The following is a 6,000-nucleotide window of genomic DNA, read 5'->3' on the forward strand; positions in this document are numbered from 1 at the left end:
AGCTCTTCAGCTGGAGATCAAGGGTTAGATCAAGGGAGATGAGGAGAAAGATTGATCTCTTATCTTGTCATCACAACTAATAAAGTAATAACTGCTTCTAAAATTGACCTCTAACCCTCCCTGTGGTCAAAAAGTGGAAGATGGGGCACATAGAGGAGGGGGTTGAGGCTGTGATGTTAAGAGGCAGGACAAAACAGAGGAAAAACTGATGGTCTTCCAAACCAGTGATGGTGAAATGAAGAGGAAGAAAGCAGTAAAGGATACATAATGAAGAAATAACGGTGGAGGCCAAAGCAATTTGGTTTACCACAGTAAATGCCAGCGTTAGAGAGGAGGTGAAGGGGTTAAAAGTGAAAGCACAAGTACCAAAAGTACCAAATATATGGCACCAGAGGGAAAGACAAAGTGCAACTCAAACTGTGGGCTTTTGGGAAATGTAGCAGAACCAGATGGCTCTGGGCTTAGAGCAGTCTCACGGTCCCAGAGTCCAGGACAGTCAGCCCCCACAGGCATGCAGTGGCAGGCTGGGCACAGCGGGACAGGATCAAACTCTCAAGATGGATGGGGGTTGTTTGAGGTCGCAGACTGCGGAGAACACAGAGACACAGTGAGGAAGAGAAGGACAAAGTACCCAGAGGGACAAAGACTAAAGAAGACTCAGGTAGCTTTAAAAAATTCAGATATTTGAGAGTTCTGGTGTTTTAAATTTGACCTTGACGCTTTGGGAACTTCACTGGATTTGGTGGCTAAGCAAATATGAGAATGCACAAAATGTCTTATTTGAAGACTTCGCTGTAGACTTTAAAAGCTTGTTACATAACAAATGTGATGTCGCAGTGTTGCGTTACATAACTTTATATTACCGCCCCAGAGCTTCTGGACGCAGAGAGCTTGTGTGTACATCATGTATAGGGACTGTATAGGGAATAGGGAAACGATTCCTCGCTCTATAGAACAAGAGCATTAGCTGTTCAAACGAATGCAGAGACCATCGAGGAGAGAATGGTTCTGCACACCTCAGCAGGATAACCCTGCTCTCTATACATTTTATATTCAGAGGCTTATACATTTTTCTCCACCTCACAGAGAGGACGAAGTAATGTGAGTGGCACGTCCACATCTTATACTCAGACGTTGTCCATTCTTATATTCAGATCCTAGTTCCACCAAATATGTTTAAAGCTGCACTAATCAATATTTGAATACTAACAATCAATCAGATGACCACATGTGATGTGAAATATGTCGCTCATAGTGATGATGCCCCACACAGAATTAGGACCAGAATCTGCAGTTCCTCTCATCTCTGTGTGAGCTTTGGAAAGTTTTTCATTTTTATTTTGGCTTCACGGTGCTCATGAGATCTGCTTCTAGCAGCCGCAGCAGCTGGCAGCCAGTGAAAACACTCTGTATACTACCTGTACACTACAGTATTGTACCGTATTAGTGCACTGTCAGCTGACGATGAATGTGTGCAAACAATACATCATGCTTTTTTTTTGCTGAAAAAATCGGTTGATTAATTAGATTACATTTTTGATTAGCAAACATTTTGATCATTGATTAATCAAGTCATCATTGTAGCAAAATCATTTTTAAAATTAATTGAGTCCATCTTTTAATCCAAATGTTAATATGTCCAGGTTGTCTTGTCTGCTAGAAAGGTGGATATCTTTGATTGTTATCCGAAAAAATCACGACAAACGTTTAATAACCATATGCAATTTCTTTTACATTTTTAATTAATTGGTAGATTAATCAATAATGAAAATCGTTTTTCACTGCTGCATTAATTGTTTTACAAACACTGAGCTCATATGAGTCACATCCATCAATGAGGTCACCGCCTGGAAAGACTCAAGAAGCCGTGTTGAAAGTCATCTATAGGAGTAACACTTGACTCAAAGTTTTTCAGTATCTGACATTAAATATTCTTAATATTCTCCAAGTTTCAAAAGCATGTGTAAAAGTAATTGATTAAAACTCATTTGCATGTAAAACTGTCTAATGCTGTGTTATTTTATCTGATTGCCAATTACATTTTGAAATCTGCAAAGTAACTAAAGTTATCAAATAAATATAGTGTAGTAAAAGTTTGCCTCTAAGATGTATTGGAGTAGAAGTGCAAATTGTACTCATGTACATGAACGTAGTTCCTTTTCATATCTACAAGTAAGTTAAAAAAAACAAAAACAAAACACTTCCCTAGTAAAAAAGGCTTAAGTACTGAGCAAACAGCTGATTAGTTCAAGTTTATCCATTATAGTTAGATTTTAAACTTCATCTACAAAGAAAAAGTAGTTCTTTATTTTGGGTTATTTATTTTCTGTTTTTAAGCAGTGCTCTGTGAGTGTGAAAGCAGCAAAGCAGGCCTGAAGCAGGCAGATGGTGTTCAGGCTCAGTGCAGCACCACGCAGCACGAAGCAGAGGGAGCGACCCAGCAGGATGGAGATCAAACCCCTCTGACGGATGGCCTCATCTGGCCCGCGACTCCAAAACTTGGAGTCAGAGCTACAACAGAGAGCAGAGCAGAGCATTGCAGGTCATGCATCACGCCATAGATAAAAATGTAAAGTGCACGCATAACAGCTGAGGCAGTCTATAAATGAAGCTATATGTGCTGACCTCGGTATGAGTTCTCACACAGACGGGAGCTGCGGTGTGTTTTTGCATCAGAAAAGGTTTGTTCCAGGCTCCTGTGGCCGCTGTTACCGAACAGACAGGGACATTTTCTAGTCTCCTTGAAGATGCCCTTACTTCACCAACTGCTCCCCTGTGGAGTGCATGTTTTCCTTTGCTTTCACTGACAACTCTCCATCTGAAGATCAAGTCCACAGATGGCCAACTTGCTCTTTTTTTTACATCATCTCGTTCTGACTCAGGTTTACTTTGGAATCATTACTTCTGTGAGGGGAACAGGTTCTTCTAAGTTTTTTTCTTTTGCTTAGGGTTTGTGCGACTGTGAGCCGTAGATAATGTGTATGTGCTCGTACTGACTGCTGCGTGTTCACGTGTGGGTGTTGACATGCTGTCTATCATGACGGTGAACGCAGCACAGCGAGTGTCATGTTACGCGGAACGGCGACATTAACTGCTGTTGAGACGGTGGAGCCAGACAACATGCCAGCCGGCCGGTAAACAGATAAGCAATGACTCCAGGAAAGAGAAGATGACAGAAGAAGTATCTTCCACTTCCGACTGTGGGGAGAGTTTAACTCAACAGGGTTTTCTGCATAAGCACAATGCAGAAAACGACAATGTTTTTCAGAAGAAAACGTGTACAGCATCTACTTTTATATACTTTCCTCTGAGTGGTGTTTCATTTTACTTTTACATTTTCATACAGTGTGTCTCACAAATCAGTGAGGCACCTAGACAGAGCTGCGGCAGCTCAAAACAACATTGTAAACTAGCACAAAATTCAGGAAGTCAAATGAAGGCCAACGACTTAATGATCTGTTGAGAGTCATACATTATCGGCGGGAGTGAATGGTAATTGGACAGAGCAAAAGCTCAGGGTTGAAGTGATAAAAGGAAATATGCTATTTAAGTAACTATCACATAATCTTTCTCTGACCTTCATCAATTTCCAGCTTCCACAGTAGAAAGCAAAATTTTAAAAATAAATGAATACATGGGCATGGGATTTAAATGTTTTCATGTGCAACGTTGAATAGTTTTTTAAGTACTCTGCACTGTAGCCTGTTTGTCATTACCACAATCTTTCTCAAACCATGGTAGTTGTCACAGGTCGACTGGATCGATTGCTGTTATGAACGATGTTGAAACAATTACACGATTAATCGATTGGTCAATCGACACAAATAATCAACACCTTTGATAACCATTTAAAGGTGCAGTATGTAGGAATCTGCCACCTGTTAAAAACGAACAGGGAGCAGCATATGGCTATAGTAATACAGAGTAACTGCTAACTGCTGCAAACTGTAGCTGCTGTTAGCTAGTTAACTCAGTTAGCCATGCAGCTAGTGGTCAAGACTGGGAGCTTGGCGAACCGCAGAAGTGTTGGTGCTTACACCGCGAGCACAGCAGCTTTGGGCCGGGGAGAGGCTAGCTGGTTAGCATACTAACTTTTGTAGAAACCACAGCAGTACAGTACACAAAGGTCATGAAGTCAAAACTGTTATGTGTATAATAATAATAAAAATTTTGAGAATTTTTGAATAAGATTCTTAATCTTTTTATGGATACATTCATGTATAAATGAAAATTCAGTCATCATCCACTGACATTGATGCCAGTGCAAAGTCAGGTAAAGTTTTGTAGTCTGCAAAGCATTTCTGGCGCTTCACAGTCGATGGGGGCTTATTTTAAAACGAAATGCTCCATTTAGCTGTTTTGGCATAATCCATGTCTCCAGAGGCCCTGAGATTCCAAATTGTTTTGAAAAAACATTATTTACACCTTTGACTCTTGGTCAAGCCAGTGCACCCACTTCAGACGAGGCACACGCTAACACTAATAGCTTAGCAGCTGCAGGGAAGTCTTTTGTCTTTAAAAAGGGTGTAAATTACGTCTTGTATATAAATGTGGGTTCTCGAGGCTTGCAGAGACTTGGATTATACTGGACAAGCTTCATGGAGCATTTTTTCACAATTCTGGGGGATTTTTAAAAAAATTATTTATCAAACCAAGTCCCCATCTACTTCAGGTGTTAAGGAGAATGCTGCAATTCTTTTTTAATGTGAAGCTCCACTTCATCTGACTGTCCATCGACATGGGGGTGAGTAGATAATGACTAAATTTTTTATTATTGGGTAAACGTTACCTTTAAGTCATTTATCAAGCATGTTTCCAAAGAATTTGCTGCTTTTTTCTGTCTTACATCATTGTAAGTCAGGTAACTCTAGGTTTTCTTGTGATGATCGACATTTTGTCATAGTCTTCTGGCATTTTATAGACCAAACGATGATTCAGTTAATCAAAGAAACACAGAAACGTGAATCAATAATGAAATAATCTTTCATGTAGCTGTACTTACGAAGGACTTGATTCATCATGAGGCAACTCAGTGTGACTCAAAGAGCTGCACAAGGGCTGTACACACTCAACACTCCCATGACTCCATCTAGCTTCCCTTTTTTCCCACTAAATCTTTTTCTGTGTCCAGTTCTCCTCTCCTCAGCCTCGGTAATTGACTCCATAAGTTAGTTTAATAGAGCACAGTGCAGCCTGAGAGTGAAATATCCACCTTGTCACTGTGCCACAGCTGGTCTCCAATTTGAAACAGAATAGCCAACATTTTGTGTTGTTTGCCCATATGTTCTCTGGCTCAGAGGTGTGTGTGTGCCTGTGTGTGTGTGTGTGTGAGTGTGTGTTGTGCACATCCCTTTTTGCTTTATATTTGCCTCAGCGGCACTCTGCTGCTTTCTCTCTTCTGTTCACTAGTTGGCATGTAAGGTCACGCATGCAGCACACACTCAAGTAAACACATCTACCTCATCCACCCACCCACACACACACACACCAGCTGTTTTCTGGGCACTAAGACAAACTGCTGCAGCGAAAGCAGCAGAGAGGAAAGCGTAAGTGAAAGCCTCAGCGGCGTATTTGACATCACGTCCTCTGCCCTTGTACAGCCGTTAGGGTTAGATGAAGATTGCCAGAAGGCTTTTTTTCCTTGACAATCCTTTTCACGCTCTCTCACACCCAATTCCTTCATTCCCTCAGCAATTAGCTCCGGATTAGATTGAGGTCAATAACCTCAACTCCATTGGGTTCCCATTTTGTGTAACATTTTAATCAATCCCAGTTCCTTTCCCTGCAAAACAAGTTTCTTTTTCGTCATCCTCCCGCCTTTTTTTTTTTTTTTTTTTCATGCCCCAATTTAGATTCAAATTAAACCACCTCTAATCTGGCAGTTAAGGCGAACACTGGGACTCTATACTGTAGCTTCTCAGACTATTAATCTTCAGGAGGAAGCTATTTTCCGCTCTGAGGTGAGGTAATTAGAATGTCGTTTTATGTGGACCGAAGTTT

Source organism: Sparus aurata, chromosome 8 (genome assembly GCF_900880675.1).
Source record: "Sparus aurata chromosome 8, fSpaAur1.1, whole genome shotgun sequence".
Taxonomy (NCBI): Eukaryota; Metazoa; Chordata; class Actinopteri; order Spariformes; family Sparidae; genus Sparus; species Sparus aurata.